Source organism: Diceros bicornis, chromosome 25 (assembly GCF_020826845.1).
Source record: "Diceros bicornis minor isolate mBicDic1 chromosome 25, mDicBic1.mat.cur, whole genome shotgun sequence".
NCBI lineage: Eukaryota > Metazoa > Chordata > Mammalia > Perissodactyla > Rhinocerotidae > Diceros > Diceros bicornis.
Window position 1 is genome coordinate 47,804,425 of NC_080764.1, and position 20,346 is coordinate 47,824,770.

At 40.1% G+C, this 20,346-nt stretch overlaps 1 long non-coding RNA gene and 1 pseudogene across 1 annotated transcript; one reads left to right on the forward strand and one right to left on the reverse strand.

Moving 5' to 3' along the window:
* LOC131421905 (peroxynitrite isomerase THAP4-like) overlaps positions 1–20,346 on the forward strand; it is a 183,139-nt pseudogene that overhangs the window by 109,330 nt on the left and 53,463 nt on the right.
* LOC131421888 (uncharacterized) lies at positions 13,269–14,589 on the reverse strand. The gene is made up of 3 exons (XR_009223977.1): positions 14,537–14,589; positions 13,682–13,728; positions 13,269–13,307 (listed from the first exon to the last, which is right to left on the reverse strand). It is a non-coding gene; the product is annotated as an uncharacterized LOC131421888 (long non-coding RNA).

Consider the following 20,346-nt stretch of genomic DNA (forward strand, 5'->3'; position numbering starts at 1 on the left):
TTATATACCATCAAATAGCATGTATCACATCAGATTGCAATGTCCCTTTCACAATAGCCACAAGATCGCCCTGCCAGGTTGCCCTGCCAGAATAGCTATTGATGGACACAGTGGGGAGGGCGTGGCTGCTGTCAGGTCTGTTGTCTCCAGCTGGGTGGTCACAGGATCAGTGCAGCAGTCAAATCCCAGCCTAGGGAGAAATGCTTATCCTTAAGGAAATGCCAAGGAGGGGGAAGTTGAATCCTTATCTTAAGGGCATTTATTCTTCTCTTTGGGACATGGCAAAGCAGATACACAATGCAGGTGACAGGCCCTTCTGGAAAAACAAACCCAGGCCAAATTAGTTTTACCCCAAATGGCTTCCTCATATGCTCCAATATATCCTATTGCTTGCCATTTATTTATCATTTTCTCCCTTTTGATCTATAATTTTTTGATAGAAAGCATTGAATGATCAAAATATTGTCCTTTGGCCCCAGAGTGGTTGCTGCCTGCCCTGGGTCCCTCATGTCCCTCGGTGCCAGGCTTTTATCTCATTTATTTGCCCAGTTGTCCACCTTGGGGGGAAGTAATTGGATATAGTGGACAAGCAAAGAGGGATATATATATTAATAGAGGAAGCATTTCATGGGTTTTGGATTAATTTTAGGTTGTTGCACAAACATTGTATATGTGCTTTTTATGACTCCTTGTATTTATGTTATTCACAATTATAGAACAAGTATAGTAACGATGATAATAATTTAACATCTTTGAAAAGATTAGTTTAAAATGAGTTCTTAGGCATAGTCCCTATGAAAAAAGGAAGTTTGTCCAAGGTTATAAGATCAATCGACCACCTCAGCTTTCATTACTCCAGCTTACATGACAGTCTTACAGCACTGAGAAAAGAAAACAGCAATTAGTTTAAGTATTATGACTAGTACAAGAATTCCAGGAAGTAATAGAAATAGGAATTGCAATCCAGATGGAAAAAGGGAACCAATACCAGAAGGGAGACAACCAAACAACTCAAGACTGAACGCAGGATCGCTTCAGGCATTCACCTGCTTTTTCATGGGCTTTAGCAGAGACGACATATTGGAAGACTCGTCAGGTATGAAAACACAGCATTCAGTTTGAATGATTGTACATGTACCACCTTGGGATGTAGTTTAAATATCTAAGGCCATTCTATCTTGAAAGACAGTCTTTTTATTAAAGACATTTTAGTATTTAATAAGGCAATTCTTGCTTGACTGTCATTAAGGGCTTCTGTATGTGATGTGACATCATTTAGCCCTAAAAAAGGAACAAATATAGATAGCTGCTCGGTGGTCATACCAGGGGAACACTGAATGAGCCCGTCTGGCATTAAGCAGAGGCAGGTTGGCAGCAGTTGTCACTGTGAATCCTTCCCTGCATTTAAGAGAAGATAGGGTGCAGTGTTTTAGCCATCAGGCCAGTAGTCAAGGCCAGAGATTTGTTCTATACAACCATTAAGTTATATTAGGAGCCACCCGATAAATGCCTGGACTTTAAGACCAGACTGTTCCAAATCAAGCACCTTGCTTAAGTATGATAGTATTCTGAAAATCTTAAATGTAACAATTATAAAATAGGTATACAGTTTAAGCATAACAAAGGTTTAAATGAGTGGATTTAAGGTTGGGAATGCAGGCCTGGTCCGGAGTCTTGGGACAGCTGTCTACAATTGATGTCTTCTTCTCATCCTGGTTTGGAGATATTCGTATTGGCCAGTTGAAGTCAGCTTTCAGAAATAGGAACTGTAACACGCTTAGATGCAAAAGCCTCTTTTTAAAACAAGAAATGTGAATCCATGAGTCTATGTCTTTTGATTCTGCAGTGCACGAACTGGTTAAAATTACCTGGTATGGTCTTTTCCAATAGGGCTGTAGAGTCTTTTATTTGATGTCTCTTCTGATAAGTAAATTTTCTAGGTTATCATCCTTATGGTCTGGGAGAGCTCTGTAAAAAGAATCGGCTACCGACTTCTCATATATATATATATTTTTAAGTGTCTCAATGAGAACTTGGCAGTAATTTAGATATTTTCTTTACATGAAGTTGATCCATACATTTCTTTATCTAATTGCATAGGCTGTCCAGGTATTATCTCAAAAGGAGACAGCCGATATTTAGCAAAGGGCGTGAATCTAAGATTGAGGAGCAGTAGTGGAAGAGCTTTCAGCCATGAGGTGAAATGTTCCTGAAAACTTTGCCAATTGAGTTTTGATTGTGCCGTTAGTTCTTTCCACCAATCCTGAGGATTGGGAATTTTAAGCGCAGTGGAAATGCTGTATCATTGGCCCAATATTACAAATAGACTAATTATTTGTCCAGTGAAATGAGTTCCCTGGTCACTATGTAACTCAGCAGGAATTCCCCAAACAGGAATTATTCTCTCTAATAGTAATATACCTACTATTAGAGCCATTGCTCTTCTGCAAGGAAAGGCCTCCACCCAAAGTGAGAACACACAGTCATTACAAGATATATTTATCCTTGAGATGGTGGCATTTGGACAAAGTCCGATTGCTATACCTCAAAGGGTCCCTTAGTAAAGGGAAAGTGGCCTTGTGATTCATGTAGTAGTTTCCTTAGATGATATTTTGGGCATATAACACAATCAGTATAGCTTTATGAGCCGCTGTGGGAGAAGGTTTTTAAAAGCATTGCTCTTCCCACAAAATTATCTTTTCAGGTGCCCAGTGGGTTAATTGGTGTATATGCTGGAGCAGTGGCAATTGTGCTCCAATAGGGACTATGGGTTTTTTTACTGGGTGCAAACCACATCTGTGAGGGGGTGTCAAAAACTCCCCCTTTTGACTGCTATATCTGTTTCTCTTCTTTGGTGGCGATTTCTTTCAAGCCTGTGGAAAGAAGTCTTTTATTGGGTTAGCAGAGTTAGTAGGTATTAGCAGGTGTGGGAGATCAAGATTTGGTCACCCTGAAATATATCTCTTTACCTCGATTGTTTTCTCTGACCGACATTTGACCTTCCCCACTAACTGCCTAAAGAATTTGACATAGTAACTCTTTCCTGCAACAGATCGTCTATCTGATGGCTGTAATATAGTGTAAAATAGATGTTACAATAGGAAAGACACCAACAAGCCCATCTTATCAGAAGTTCTGTCTCTCTGGCCACATTGTCTGGATGGCCCTGCCGAGGAGTTGCCAGACAAACAGTTATATTTATAAGGGAAATCTCCATTTGTAAAGGTATCTCTCTCTCTGTATTGGGAAGAGGGGGTATGACCTCATTTCTAGAAACTTATCAATGTGGAAGGTGAGGCCTTAAATCTGCATAATAACCTTACTCTTTTTTACAGAGCTTTAGTGGTGATCTGTAACTGACACCCCCCACCCCCACATCCTCCTCTGTCTTTATGTAAAGACGGTATTTAAGATCAGAATTTCTGCTATTGTGTTGAGAAAAGCAGTGTCCCTGGTTTCTCCCATGTATACATGTTATTATATTTGGTATTATTTTCTCCTGCTAAGCTGTCTTGTTAATTATTTGGCCAGCCATAAGAACCTTAAGGGAAAAGGCAGAGGGGGATTCTCCCTCTTCCCCCACACAGGCATTCTCGAGGGTAGACAGCATATCCAGCTTGGTAATATCTTGCTTATCACTTAAGTAAGACCCATCTGTAAACCAAATTAAATAGAATGCAGTCGTGGTCTTTCCTTTTGTAATGTTGGAAGCAAGATAACAGTGATAAAATAGTGAGTAATATTTACCTATGCAGTATAACCTAAGAAGTTTTATCATTTCCTTGACAAGGCTGCCCGTGCAATTTAGCATACTTAACAAGTCTAATTAGTTTAGCATCTCCCTCTTTATGGGAAGAGATAAAATTTTCTTGAGAATTGCCCGGGCCCTTTGAAAACTCTCAAAGAAAAAAGTTATTAGACAGACTTTATTTAGGATATGAATTTTGTGGAGATTGCCAAAAATATAGAAGGGTTTTAAACACTTGGTCAGACAAGATCAAGGAGTTGCTGCTCTTGTCGCAGTGAAATCATGCTTAGTTAACGAACAGCAGTTATACAGTCAAAAAGACCTTAATAGAGAGACCTCAGTCTTTTGAACATAGTAAATTACCTTAACAAAACAGATTTCTGTTCTTTAGATAAACTTAACTCAAAGGTGAAGAAAAATCTTTTTACCTAATAACCTCTATCAAGAGTAGATTAAGAGTAGAATAGGGCCGGCCCTGTGGCTTAGCAGTTGAGTGCGCATGCTCCACTGCTGGTGGCCCTGGTTCACATCCCAGGTGTGCACCGACACACTGCTTCTCCAGCCATGCTGAGGCCACGTCCCACATACAGCAACTAGAAGGACGTGCAATTATGACGTACAAGTATCTACTGGGGCTTTGGGGGAAGAAAAAAAAAGAGTAGAATAAAATTATCCTTTTAAAAGGAAGAAGACCAAATTTGAATTTTGTACCAGCTTACTTTTGATATTAAAAATCATTTACTTAATTGGATTTAGTTTAATCTTAGCCAACTTGACAGTGTATAAAACTCCTCTGGGTTTCTCTTCAACAAACCTTCTATAACTTTTTGTTTACATTCAGAATTTGTGCCATGTGCTCCTTTTTTTTTCCTTCTAGTACTTTTCAGGGCAAATTTATCTTTCCTAACCGAACAAAAATATTTCCATTTTTCATATCTTCTTAATGAAAACACACATTTTACTCTCCTTGAATACAAACATATTTTTCTTAATTTTTTAGTAGCTTAATCACATATTAGAAATTTTTAACCCTTAGAAACATTAATTTTTAAGTAAAAACTAAGTAAGCAATTATAAAATTTCTTTTGCCATAGCATTTCTTGGCTTGACAAATTTATATGGACACTTTTTATAATTTTTGGAAACACGTTACTTTATAGTACAATCTTTTAAATAAAACACAAGACATGTTTACCAATAGACCCAAAACACCTTTTAGCTTTTCTGTAATAAGCCAAAAGTAGATAAACCTATATTTAGCAATCAATGTCTAATATTTTATCTAATTTGGAAATGACCTAGATACTCAATGAATTTTTTTTTTTCTGAGGAAGATCAGCCCTGAGCTAATTTCCATGCTAATCCTCCTCTTTTTGCTGATGAAGACTGGCTTTGGGCTAACATCTGTGCTCATCTTCCCCCACTTTATATGGGACGCCGCCACAGCATGGCCTGACAAGTGGTGCATCGGTGCACACCCGGGATCTGAACCCGAGCCACCAGCAGCAGAGCGCGCGCACTTAACCGCCAAGCCACGGGGCGGCCCCTCAATAATTATTTAGATTGCCTACAAGACTTTATGAGACATTAAATAATATTAGCCATCATTTACTATTTTTGAGACTCGTTTTGTAATAGAAATAACATCAATTTATTTGACGAATAAAGGCTGCATATCTGCATTTTATTCAATGCTGAAAACTAACAAGATTAAATAAGCTTTTATTTACCAAAGATTATTTCATATCACGTTAACTGGAAAAATATGTGGATTTAGAAACAACTTTTATAAGTGCTTACTTCAAGTTAATTGAATAGACCTCTTGATTTTGACCATACCCTCCGGAGGTAAAATATCACGCACATATAACATACATGTAGAGACACACACATAAAGAACAGACAAATGCAACAAAGATTTTATAGCCGCTGTTTTAGAAAATTTATTAGTTTCTATCTGCAGAAATCTTCTTAACCATTTTTTTTTCTTTCAGTCTTAGGCCCCCTGCTGTCTTAGCACTTGGGCAAGTCTCCTGGGTTCAGAGGCCAGGCCGCCCAGCCGGGAACGGTCCAGCAAACTCAATTTCCCGCTTTTATTTTATTTTGCTACAAAGTCTGAACAATTTCTAGGGACTGTGTAGCGGGTCAGGAGTGTACTGCTTGTGACTGTTACTCACTAAAGAAAGGTCGTAATGACTCTCTTACGTACCTCGGTTTCTCCCGCCAGCAGTCTAGGTACTGCCATGGGGGATTGGAGCTCTGGTGACCAACCCTCCTGTGCGGGTCCCCGGACGAACCTGTGATTAATTAACATGAATGATAGTGGAACTCCCTATAGGAAGGACCGTTACACGTCGTGGTGTTCGCCTCTGACACCCCCGTTGAGATTCTCAGTTGCCTGAGAATGCCCGAAAGGCCGGGAAGAGCAATGTCCCTTTTCTACGGAGCTGAACAGATTCAGTCTCTCATTTCTCTATCAAGCAGTTTTGATCATACTTTATAAACATAATTCTTCCCAATTTTAAGCCATATTAATGTCACCCTGCCCCATTCACTCCAAAAGTTCCCCCTAGGCTCCCCAGGCCTATGAAAGTCCCTTTACATTTCTCTTTCCTAGGAATTCCTCCCTAGGTTCCTCTGACCTAGGGAATGTACCAGCACCCCCTTAAGACTGTGGGAGATCAAGATTTGGCCATCCTAAAATATATCTCTTTACCTTGATTGTTTTCTCTGAGGGACATTTGACCTCCCCCACTAACTGCCTAAAGAATTTGACATGGTGGCTCCTTCCTGGAACAGATCTATCATGATGGCTGTAAAGATAATGTAGGATAGAGATTATAATAGGGAAGGCACCAAGACTTTTTATCAAAAACTTTGTCTCTCCCTGACCACATTATCTATAGATGACCCTGAAAAGAATTGTCCTCCTGCCCTCTGAAGTCCCAGGCCACTACCCACCCCCAACACGTTCCTCGCCTTTAGCTGCAATACTTAAGCAAGCAGCTTAGACAGAGGGGCGAGCTGCTCATTTCCGAGTTTCTCCCATGCATACATGTTATTAAACTTGGTATTATTTTCTCCTGCCAACCTGTCTTGTTAATTATTTGGCCAGCCATAGGAACCTTAAGGAAAAGGGCAGAAGGAGATTCTCCCTCTTCCCCCGACAAGACACCTAGCCTTAAGCCTTGAAAACAGCTCGAATAAACCCTGGACTGTCGACTTAAAATAAAGAGGTCTAGGTTTCAGGAGAACTCACTGGTGTCACCTGAAGAATGCAGTAATCTGGAAGACACAATGGGCCCCTATTGGTACCCAATGCCAGTTCAGTGTAGATTCCAGGTGGTCTCTGGTGGGTTTCTCTGAAATCCTGCCATGACTACACCAAGAAATGTCTACGTAAATAATCTGTAACCAATGTACAAATCAAAATTGGGGTGAATTTATTATAAGGCAACTTTTGAAGACCATGGCCCTGGGCCTTCCTTCCATAAGGAAGGAAGGGCACTGAAGAAGTGGAATGTACAGAGCGGTTATGTATCTTCAAAGAGCATGTATCACATAGGATTGTAATGTCCCTTTTACAATAGCCACAAGATCACCCTGCCAGGTTGCCCTGCCAGAATAGCTATTGATGGACACAACAGGGAGCAGGTCTGCTGTCTCCATGGGCGTGGCTGGTGTCAGGTCTGTTGTCTGGAGCTGGGTGGTTACAGGATGAGTGCAGCAGTATAATCCCAGCTTAGGCTGAAATGCTTATGCTTAAGGCAATGCCAATGAGGGGGAAGCTGCATCCTTATCTTAAGGGCATTTACTCTTCTCTTTGAGACATGGCAAAGCAGATACACAATGCAGCTGGCAGGCCCTTTTGGAAAAACAAACTCAGGCTGAATTAGATTTACCTCAAATGGCTTCCTCATATGCTCCAATATATCCTATTGCTTGCCATTTATTTATCAAGCTCAGGGCATGTCTTTCAAACAGAAATCATCGAGAATAGCATGAACTAGTCACTTACCAACAGATGTCACTGTGGCAACAGAATATTAACAAGTGGCCATCAAATATAACCATTTTCCCAAATATTGTATTTCACTGAATTAATCAAAAAGAGATTCTTCTTTCTTATACTCACAAATCTCAACTCTGAACTGAACACTAGAGGTAGCCAATTTTGAATAAAGACCTTTAACATCAAAGCCAGCCAATAGATCTTGTTAAAGCAAATCCAAACTTGGGAACACTTTGTTTTCCGTCACATGCAAATCCTCTCAAACTCAAGATAAGGTCCTGGTTTTGTGCAGATGGAGAAAAGCTTCTCTTCCTCTTTTTCTATTCTGATAGTCCAGGGAAGAGCCCAAAAGATCTCCTGGTGGAACACGAACAGTTCTTTACATTAGAAACGCAGGCAGTGTTTCCTAGCTTCTTTTCTATAGGCCGAGCGAGACCTGCTGACCTGACCAGAGGAGCAAACTTCTGGGCTCCAACAGTAAATAAGACTGTGTGCAGTTTACCACACCAATGAACTACAAAGATATATCAAGAAATATTTTGAACACCCACACCTAAGCTCTCCGTTTCCCTCTGTCTAATTCCATGGCTACCTGAACTGAGTTCATTCTCCATCCCCATCCCTTTCGTGATAGTTTTTATCTCCTTGAATCACCATGTTATAACATCTAAGAGAAATTTATCAAAACACTTTCTTTAAAATAGCTAGCTGAAGTATAAAAGTTGTAGAGGGTCAAGATTTTAAGATGAACGTGATGTACAGAGTAACTGTACTACAAAGTAAAAAGAAAAACGAATGAGAACAATAAGGAAGAAAAAATTGATAAGGAGAAGGAATATAATAGAGAGTAAAAGTAAGAAAGAGAGAAAAAAGAAGAAAGAAGGTGTAGGAAAGAGAAAGAGTCAGGAGAAGCATGAGAAATGGCAAAAAGGGGCACGAGCAGAGGGAAGACACCATGCTCAGAGCAAATGACAAGACAACTGGCTTCTGAGCAGGGCTCAGGTCTAGAGTCACTGGGCTGCGTTTGAAAACTCCACTCAGTTCTAACATCCAGAGAATGACCACGCCTCATGCAGACTCTGATGACACTGATTACCAGCGCTGTCCTCTCCCGGGACCTGCTGGAGCTTTGAGAACTGCCTCTGTCAGCAGCTCTGGGACTGACAGAGTCCCCACTAAATATTCATCAAACTAGGATGGTGGTTTTTGTTCTGAATTACTTTTTTTTAAATTTTATTTATTTATTTTTTTCCCCCAAAGCACCCGTAGATATTTGTGTGTCATAGCTGTACGTCCTTCTAGTTGCTGTATGTGGGATGCAGCCTCAGCATGGCTGGAGAAGCCGTGCATCGGTGCACGCCCGGGATCTGAACCGTGATATTTTAAAAAGAATAGGGCCGGCCACATGGCTTGGCGGTTGGGTGCGCCCGCTCCGCTCAGGCGGCCCAGGTTCAGATCCCGGGGACGCCCCTACGCACTGCTTTTCGGGCCATGCTGGGGCCGCGTCCTAAGTGCAACAACAGGAAGGATGTGCAGCTGTGACATACAACTATCTACTGGGGCTTTGGGGGGAAAATAAATAAATAAAAATTAAAAAATAAATAAAAAATAAAATGAATAGACACAGAGGTAAATGAAAAATCATGGAAAGTCCACACATAGACCTCTGCAAATACAGACAACTTGATCTTGGTCAAGACAATAAATGCACTCCAACATAAAAAATAATAGTTTTTTAAGTCTTTAGTCTTTTAGTCTCTGGTCATCATCAACCATGGTGATGATACAAAAAGATTACCCTATGGAAACAAATGAACAAAGACACCAACTTTGCACCTTAGACATAAGTTTACTCAAAATCATTCATCAACTTAAATATAAAATGCAAAACTGTAAAAATCATACTGGGAGACAGGAGAAAATCTTCATGATTTATAGTTTGATGATTAGTTTTCATATACAAGACAAAAAGCACAATCCATGAAGAAACTAATTGATCATGTGGACTTGGTTAAATTTAAACTGTCCAATCTGGGAAAGACAGCATTCACAGAGTGGAAATATAAACTCCTGACTAGGATAATACATTTGTAAAACACATATCTGCAGAAAGACCTGCATGCAAAATATTCAAAGAACCAATCAAATACTGCAACAAGAAAACAAACTCCCCTAATTAAAATAAATAGACCAAAATATGAATAGACAAGTTACCAAAAATATATATATACATGGGAAATAAGCAAATATAAATTGCTCAACAACAAGAAATTATTGGAAAATAAAATCCATTGTGCATTAAGAAAAAGCAAAATTAAAACACCAATGAGATACTCTACTCTTCTAGTAGAATAGCTAAAAACCAAAAACTGACAACACCAATTACTGGTGAGGATGTAGGACAATAGGAAATCTCATTCACTGCTGACGGGAATACACACAGTACAACCTCTTAAGAAGACATCTTGCTAATTCTTATGAAGCTAAATATAGTGTCACTATATGGTGCACCAATTGTGCAGCAATGTATTTCTCCAACTACTGTGAAAATATACATCCACACACAGACCCCTAAGAACATCTAAAAAGCAGCTTTATTCACAGCGGCCAAAACCTAGAAGGAACCAATATGTCCTTTAACAAGTGAATGACACCCAAGCGTGGGACACTGAGTGAAGACACTTGAGGCACACATGGGCTACAGGCACAGGGTAAGAAAACACACAAGTTCAGAGAGGGGCTAGAGGAAGAGTAAATGAAAACACTGGTTGTCTAGATAGGCTGGAGGCACAGAGAATGTAGACAAACACGAGCTGGCATGGGCTGAAGCACAGCGGACAGACACGCTCAGGGATGGAAAGGGATGCAGACACATGGAGTGAGAGAGACATGTGAGGTCTGGTATAAAATGTGGGCACAGGAGATAGAGACACTCGAGGAAAATATATGCGCTGCAGGTAATTGAGAGAACGACATGAGTTGTCTGACATGGGTTTTAGAGAGAGGGGATGGAGACTCAAATGGGTTGGCAAGGGCTACAGGAACAAGGAATGGAGACTTTTGAGAGGTGGTATGGACTGAGGGGAGAGAAAATCTTGACAAAACAAAAGGGCAGACATGGACTGCAGTCATATGAGATGGTGACACTCGACACAAGATATGAGCTTCAGGTAGAGGGATGGAGACACACAAAGGCTGGCATGGTTGCATATCATGGGCTGGAGACGCTATGGGGCAGACATGGCTTGCAGCACAGAATTTAGAAATACACTAGGGAAGACAAGAGATACCAGCTACATCTGTATGTAGCCTTAAATGAATGTATGAGTATGGAAGAAGGACAGGAAATCCACAATCTCAGCTTCTGTCTCAAGAATTAAAAGAGAATAACACAGAAAAAAATACAGATAGGAAACAATAATAAAGATAAGAATCAATGAAATAGAAAAATACTAAAGAAATAAATCAGGCTAAAAGTTATTTTTAAAATATTAATAATGTTAATAAACCACTAACAAAACTGATTAAGGAAAAGAAAAAGAAATGAAACACAAATGACCAGTATCAGAAATCAAATAAAAAGTATTCTCTACAGAGTGCTTAGATCTTAACGAGATACATCATTTTGTGAAATACTTAGCACTATGAATTAGACAGCAAAGGTCAAAATTCACTTTATAAAAAATCCATATACTGAAGCTGACACACACAAAAAAACATAAAATAGGAAAACTCACATATCTACTAAATAAATTGAATTGTTAGATGGTCAAACCAACTAACCAACAAGAACAACAAACACTTTCCACAAGCAAAACTCTAGGTCTGGGATTATTAACTATTCCAGACAATAGAGGGAGGATGGAAGGAAAGGTTCAGATTCCATATTAGACTGAACACAAAACTAATATAGATTTTATTCACATTGAATACAGTACAAAGATGATTCTTTACCACACAGGACCTCTGAAGTCATCTTTCCACTATACTACCCAATAAATTAAACCTAGAGAAGAACTGGAGAAAAAAAGCACAACACTTATAAATATATATATATATATTTTATAATTTTATTTATTTTTTTCCCCCAAATCCCCAGTAGATAGTTGTATGTCATAGCTGCACATCTTTCTAGTTGCTGTATGTGGGACGAGGCCTCAGCATGGCTGGAGAAGCTGTGCGTCGGTGCGTGCCTGGGATCCGAACCTGGGCCACCAGCAGCGGAGCACACGCACTTAACCGCTAAGCCATGGGGCCGGCCTTATTAAATATTTTTAATACAGTAAAGAAACTGAGGTGATCTAAACAGAAGAGGAAAACGCTAATAGGTGACAATTACCATCTTCAATGTATGAGGAAGTCCAGAGAAGGCTAAATTTAAAAAGTGGATATAAAGTGAAAATTGTTTAAATAACACAAAGAAAAATTTTATTATATGGCAAAGTAATATAGCAGACAATCAACCAATCAATAAAAAACCAATTAATTAATGTATATCATTGATTAGCGATATCAGAACTGATTTCTGGAGGTTGTGGAGTTTTTGTCCCTGGAAACTTCTCAGAAACCAACATTAAGCCATTTGTCCTGGATAGATTTTAGACCTTCTCCTGCTGGGGCTCAAGACCCCTTCAAGTTTCTTCTGTAATTTTACTCTATTGCTAAATTAAATGAGAGAAGGCATGGTGAAGTCAAATATGAGTGTGGTCTGGGGGGTTCATTAGAGGAGTGGTAGAGAAACAGTAAACACACCTGGGATGCCGTAGGGTTCTGAGAAGCAGAGCAATAAGTCTGTAAAGGGCTTGAGACATATTAGGTCCTCAGTAAATAACCATTGTTATCACTAATAATTCGTTTCCAATAGTGTAGATAAAAGAAAGTTGGCTATTCTGTCAAAAAAATCTTCCTCAAAAATGTCTTAATTGACTGAAGATTAAATAATCAAAGCTGGCTTTGTTTTTAATATTCTTTCCTAGCCAGGTAGGGGTCGAGGGAAACAAGCAAAGTAATTGGGCAACACTTAGGAGAGTCATAAACCTTGAACTCAGAGTAATCTTTGCTTTAGTCTCTGAAAATTCAGGAGCCTCTAGATCCAGATGCCAACACATTGAAGTTGTTGGTGAATCTTGATTAAGATTTTGATAGTTTTGGCTGTCTGCTCTAGCAAAGCATCCTTTGAAACCTAGGGTTTCTAAGCCGGTGGTTCTCAATGTGTGGCTGGTCAGCAGCAGCACCTGGGAAACGGTCAGAGACGTATATTTTCGGGTCCCCCCATCCTACTGGATCACAAACTCTGGGATGGGCTCAGCATTCTGTGTTGTAGGGGACCTCCACACAGTTCTAATGCACACTGGAGTTCGAGAACCACTGTCTTAGGAGAAGCCAGTCCTAGGTACAACATAGGGTTAGCGTGGATTCCTCTCTCACGAGGGCTTCTCCTGAGGCCCCATGGCCAAAATAAGGATTCTTTTTTATGGCCATAGGAAGATGTATCGGCTCAACTCCAGGCAGCCTTCTTCAGCAATTTTTCCAATATGACCAGGAGCTCTGAAATTTGGATTCAAAAAAGAAAAAAATACAAAAAATTGGTTCAACCTTCAAGAAATTTTCCTGCTTCAGATTGAGGGTGGAGAAGTAGCTGAAATAGAGAAAAATTTCCCAGAACACTGATCTATCAGTTCTTGATGGAAACCACTGAGTTCCTTCAGTGGAACTAAACAATGACCAGGAAGGTTATGGTTAGTCTGATGTGTTACAGGAGAAAGAAACACAAAGATAAAGGAAAAAAAAAAAAATAGGAGAGAGGGAGAGTAAGGAAGGGAGATAGAAACAGCGACCATCAGTCAGAGGTGGTGAGAGGAGGGGAAAGGAATAGAAGATGCAGAGGGAGAGAAGCAGGTGCCGCTCGGTAAGAAACATACCTGTTGACACTGTGCACGTGTGGCTTTCATAGAAAGGTGTAAGGTTTCTAAAAAGCAAAGAAAATAAAAACAAATCCATCCAATTTAGTAATTTGTCCTAAATATTAATTGATCAGGTCTGATCACGCTGATGTCTTCCTTCTCCTTTATTCCATCCATGTCTCAAATTCTATGTCCTGCCCTTGTCTAAGGCTTCAGAAACACACGACAATTCAAACTATCACAAGGTGAACCTTTTAAATCATGTCAACTTCTTCCTTGCCCTTCTGCACAAAATAGATGCCCTACGTGTTAGCTTACGCTTCGGTGCTTTTCAAAAAAACTTTATTCTTAAAAGTAGAGTTTGAGATTTACAGATAATTGAACAGAGAGTACATAGAGCTCCATACACTCACCGCACTTCCTCTCCCCTCTCTCCCAAGCCCCATCTCCCCTATTATTAATACCTTTTATTAGTATGATACGTTTGTTATAATGAATGAACAATATTGAAACGTAATGAACTACAGTCCCTAGTTTAAGGGTCACTCTTGGTGTTGTACAGTTTCATGGGTTTTGACTCACATATAGTGACATGTAGCCACCATTATGTACAGAACAGTCTCACTACCCTAAAAATCCTCTGAGCATATTATCAGCTCTTAGTGGCTTTTTATAATATTAACAGTTGTCAGAAAAACGTAAATTTTTACAATGAAAAATGCTTCACAGGTGCTAAGTTTTGTTAGTCTCCCTCTTATGATCACTATTAGAAATAACGAAAAAAAAATGAACTCCTATATAAATAGCAAAAATCATAGAATTTTAAAGATAAAAAAGATCTGGAAGATTAGGAAATCCCACATTCTTCAAGACCCTGCTCTCCAGTCTCTCAGCTTTGTGTGTCATTTATCTGCTGACTCCGCTGACGAGAAAGAAAGAAATCAATCAAGAAAAACAAAGCAAAAAACAAGTTTTGGTTCTAAGTAGTCCTCTTGATCCCGAGTTAATCAAGCATGGATTCTCTATTATTGCCTATTTGCATCAGGAACATAATTATTAGCTAGAGCCTAATTTGAGAACATTCATTATGAATGAAAGATGTCATATCTAAGAACAGAATGGAATTCACTGAGGCTTTATTCTTGGGACATTTGTAGAATTAAGTCAGGACATGCTGTGAGAGTGATAAATAAGTTCTATATATTTTTCTTCTCCAAGACCATGGATTTCAGCCACACTTTATACCCATGTACTTTGCAACAATGAAAAACAATTAAACACTGACCTTGAATATTTTGCCCTCAGATTCATTAGTCTTTAAAATATAAATTGAGCAATTTAAATCTAGATGAGTGAAAGACTATAGAGACTTCTAGAATGTCACGTTAGGTTCTTTAGAAGTGAAGAATTGACTTTATAAAGCATTTCTATTCCTGTCATACCTTGACAATAGTGCTACTGTGACTCTGTTTTAAAGAGGATAATGGCAGGCTTTACTTTAATTTGCACCTTTTTGTTTTAAGCACACTTACTTAATATTTCTCAGTCTCTTGAAAACTTTTATCATTAAGCTCAACCTTCATTTAAATCACCAGACCTATTTGATGAAGGTGACATGAATATTTACTTGCAAACTCCTCAGAAAATTACTAATTTAACCTTACTTCAGATGATCCATTGTAGAACTCAAACTGGATTTCCCAGGCCCTTCAAAACAGCTCATAACTCTGTGTTTGTACATTTATTTGGGAAGATATTATCTAAGGGTAATTAATCTTCCCAAATGCTTTCTTCACCTCAAACAGCAATACTTCCAAAGTTTTAATGAAAATGTGGCCGATTTGGTGAAAACCAAGTGAGTTGTTTGTTTTAGCATGCCAATGAGATTAAGAAATAAGTATTTTAATTATTGTTATTGATTACAAATATCAGAAATTAAGAAAACAAACTTCTTTGTCCAAAGACATTTCTGCAAATGAAATCATCTGAAAAACTGACAGCTAGCCTCCCGTTTTAACCACTAAACCATAAGAAATGTAATACCATGGGCAAACACTTGAGCCTTGTCACCTGCATGAGTCCCCAACGCTGTTGCCCCATCAGGGCCACAGATCAGGGGAAGGAACAGGCAGAGAGGAGACAGCTGTGCTCTCAGTGTCCTTCCTTCCTGGGTCAGAACTCGGTTCCAGCTGCTCGCTGTGTACTCTTCTGGGGGAGCAAAGAATTCTGGGGACACGAGACATCCAGTGTTAAGGATGTCATCATTCTTTTTTAAACAAATGTTAGATCATGTGACGAGCTTCTCAGGACAGGAGGAGCCGCCTCAAGGGAAGGCAGATCTTCTCTAGGAGCTGACGATCATCCAGGGAGAGCAGAGTCAAGGGCTGCAGAGCGCCAGCCTGATCCCGCTCTCCCTCTGAGGGACACTTCGATCCCCACCCCCCTCCCAGCGACCCCCCAACAGTTCCCATTGTATCCTCCGAGGCCCGCGCATGCGCAGGACCAGCGCTCTGAGCGGCAGAGGGGCCGGTGAGCTGGAGAGTGTGGGGGTGCGTGCACTGGAGGCGGGGTCCCTGGTGTGGAAGTGGCTGCCTCAGACGTTTGTGTGGGGGGATTGGCGGTTTCTGGATCCTTCCTCCAGGATTTTCAGTGCTGGGGAGCTCTCCTTTCTGCAGTGTGGAGGAGTGCTGGGCAGGAGGCGGTGCCAAGGTAGGTGGTGGGCGGCAGACTCGGTGTGGAGATCTCCACCCCAGATGGCGGGAGCGCGGTGTCGGGGGCGGTGGATGGAGTCGGGGGACGGGGTTGCTGGTGGGCTGCCTGAGGCGGGGGAGCCCAACGTCTGTCCCTTGGAGGAGCAGAGGAACGCCACCTGGCCAGCCGGTCTCTCTGCCTTGGCGGGGCCCCACCCAGCGGAGGTGCTGGGGGCGGCAGGGAGTCGCCTGCCCTCTGTGCGCGCCCTTGAGTTCGCGCTCCCCCAGGACCCCGTCTAGGCCAGGTCGCGACATCCTCGGGTGAACACTTCCCTTCAGAAGATGGCCTGCAGTCAGCGCTCCTCTGCCTGACTCCGCGCAGGCTATTGGGCTCCTCACTGCGTTCTTTAAACAAATAAACATTCCTACTTCTTTGGGACACTTTTATAGAAAAGCCAATCCAATTAATGGTTTCTGATAATTGACTCTATATTTGCAAGGCAAATTTGATGCCTGTGAATGGTTGTAAACTGCATTTAATGAAAGGAGCTTTAAACAATCTTTGGTGAAAATTATGTAAGTTCCTAATAATAACTCACCTTCTGTTAACATAGACTGATGACTGATCAATTGAGGATTGAGATGATGTGTACAGAATTTTGGTTTCAGTGGAAAGGTTTTTCTTGGCAGTTGGTGCTAAAATTAAAATCGGATGAGGAGGTTTTTAGAAGTAGTATGTAGTGTGTGTTTTGTCTCCATACTCATTTAGAATTGTAAGAATTTAGATTTGGAAAGCTCATAGAACAAGAATTTTCAAATTTTGATTTGACTGAGAGGGTGAAGGGTCAAAAGGCCAAATACGGTAGGATTTCATTTATATGATATTCTAGAAAAGATAAGCCATAGGGAAAGACAACAAATCATTAGTTGCCATTAGTTTTAATATTTAGTTAATCATTTAGTTTGATAGTTTAATCATTAGTTTTAATATTTCTGATTTTAATGATAACATCCTAATTATGCTTTTGGATGATACCAGAATTTAACAACCTATGAAATTCTGCAAGAGGAACAAATGACATGTTGGTTATTGGTGTCTTTGAAGTGTAAGTATTGTTGGTAATGAATCTAAATAAGCTTTTTTGGATTGTGAACTACTGATTTTTTTACTAGATCCTGTTGGACATGGCATATTACAAGTTTCAAAAGGCTCTTTAAATTTTTGTAGCAGGCTGAAGCTATTAAATTGTAATGTAAGAGCTTTATAGATGAAACAGGCAAAAATACAAAAAGCCATTCATCTTTTTATCTTTGTTAAAATATCAAGTAAATCTTACCATATACATGAATGACTTTTGGCTAGACAGACCTGAACTTGACAAGTTGGACTCATTAGTATGGTGAATTTGTTTTGGAATGTTAAAATGGGAGAGGACATACGTTTTTCCTGAGGGTGACTCAAATCAATATGGTGGGTTTCGCTGTTTATACGCTGTTTCTGAGTTACGATCTTGATTAAACAGCTTGTCATAGACGTACCAAGAAATTTGGGCCATTTTATGTACCAATATTTTAAGATGTCCAATTTCCCTGATAGTTTCTGATTTCAGGGTGTCTGGGAAAAACAGTTTCTCAACATAGGTACTTTGGAATACAATTTTTGATTGTTGACTTATTGAATCATAGAATTGTGGAGTTGGAAATAATTTCAGTGGTTGTAGAGCCTAATCTCTTCATTTTCCAGGAAATGGAAAGTGTGATACCTCAAGTTGTCATCCATAGTCTGACTGTTACTTTAGTGGCAGAGTTGGAACTAAATGCTCAGATGCTTGTCTCCAGATTCCTAGTACAGTGCTCTCTGTGCTATTAAGTAGACAAACCAATGAGTTACCTTCCCAGATCATATATGTAACCAGCAGGGTTGATTCTTTCCCATATGCATTTTTTCCTTTCTTTTTTAAATAACTACTAACCACAATTAATTCAGTCCCTTACCATGTTTAATGACTATCCTTGTGTGTGTCTCCTTGAACACATGTGGACTCCCTAGAATGGACACCAGCCTGTGAGTGGATTGCTGGGCCAGAGGCCGATGTGCATCTGCAACTTGACGAGCTGCAGCCAAATCATCCTCTGAAGTTTTAACAATTTCCATTCCCGCCAACAGTGTCTGAGTCATCCTTGCCCTGGGAATTGTCGGATCGGCATTGTCAAATTTTTAAAGTTTTGCCAATCTGATGCGTGAGAAATGATGTATTTGTTTTGTCTTTGTACAACTGTTTTGACAAAGCACAGAGCTGTGCAACTACCAAAATCAAGATACAGAATAATTCTAGCACCCAGAACTCCCTTCAGCTGCTCTTTTGTAGTCAACTCCTCCCCCACCCTTAACCCCTGGTGGCTAATGATCTGTTGCCTTTCCCTGTGGTTTGTCTTTTCTAGAATATCATATAAATGGAATCCCACAGTATTGGGCCTTTTGAGTCTGGTTTCTTTCATTTAGCACAATACATTCATTTTAGTGTTCATCCATGTTGTTGCCTGTATCAGCAGTTCCTTCTGTTTTATTGCTGAATGCAGTATGTATTGTATGAATGTACTACAGTTGATCCATCCAGCAGTTGAAGGACATTTGAGTTATTTTCAGTTTTGTCTTTTTTGACTAGCAAAAATCTGATATAAATCTTTGCAAACAAGTTTTTGTGTGAGCATTAGTCTTCTTCTCTTGGGTAAGCACCTAGAAGTGGAATTGCTGGGTCACATGGTATGTGTATGTTTAACTTTATTTGAAAAACTGTTTGTGGTAGCAAAGTCATGGCCCACAAAGATGTCCTAAACCCTGGAACCTGGGAATACATTAGTTTATTTGGCAAAGGTGAATTAAATTTGCAGATGGACTTAAGGTTGCTAATCAACTGATTTTAAAATAGGGAGATTATCCTGGATTATCCAGGTGGGCCCAGTGCATCACAAAGGCCCTTAAACGGGAAAGAGAAGCAGTTGAGTAGAAAAAAAGATACAACTAGGGAAGCAGGGCCAGAGAGTTGCGGAGTTCTTGGTCTTGAGTGTGGCAGAGGGGGGCCATAGGCTAAGGAATGTGGTGGTCTCTAGAAACTTGAAAAGGCTAGGAAATGGATTAACTTTTAGAGTCCCCCCAAAAAGAACCTAGCTCTGCCAACACCTTGATTTTAGCCCAAGGAGACCCGTGTCAGACTGCTAACCTACAGAACTGTAAAACAATAAACTGAGTTGTTTTAAGCCATGAAATTTGTGGTAATTTGTTACAGCAGCATAACAAACTCCACTTTAAAACTGTTTCCCAGGGGCCGGCCCCGTGGCTTAGCGGTTAAGTGCTCGTGCTCCGCTACTGGCAGCCGGGGTTCAGATCCCGGGCGTGAACGACACACCGCTTCTCTGGCCATGCTGAGGCCACGTCCCACATACAGCAACTAGAAGGATGTGCAACTATGACATACAACTATCTACTGGGGCTTGGGGAAAAAAAAAAAAGGAGGAGGATTGGTAATAGATGTTAGCTCAGAGCCAGTCTTCCTCAGAAAAAAGAAGATTAGCATGGATGTTAGCTTAGGGCTGATCTTCCTCACAAAAAATACATAAATAAATAAAACTGTTTTCCAAAGAGGCTGAACCACTCTGTGTTCCCACCAGCAATGTAGGAGTGTTCCAGTTACTTTCCATCCTCATTAACACTTGGTATGGTCAACCTTTTTAGTTCTAGTCATTCTAACAGGTACATAGCAGTATCTCAATGTGGTTTTTATGTGCATTTTTCTCAGCATTAATGACGTTGAGCATATTTTCATGTGCTTATTTGCCATCTGTGTATCGTCTTTAGTGAAGTGTCCAAATCTGTGCCCATTTTAAACTTGGATTTTCTTATTGCCGAGTTTTGAGAGTTCTTTATAGTCCTGTCAGATATGTGATTGGCAAAAGTCTTCTCCCAGTCTGTGGCTTGCCTTCTCCATCCTCTCA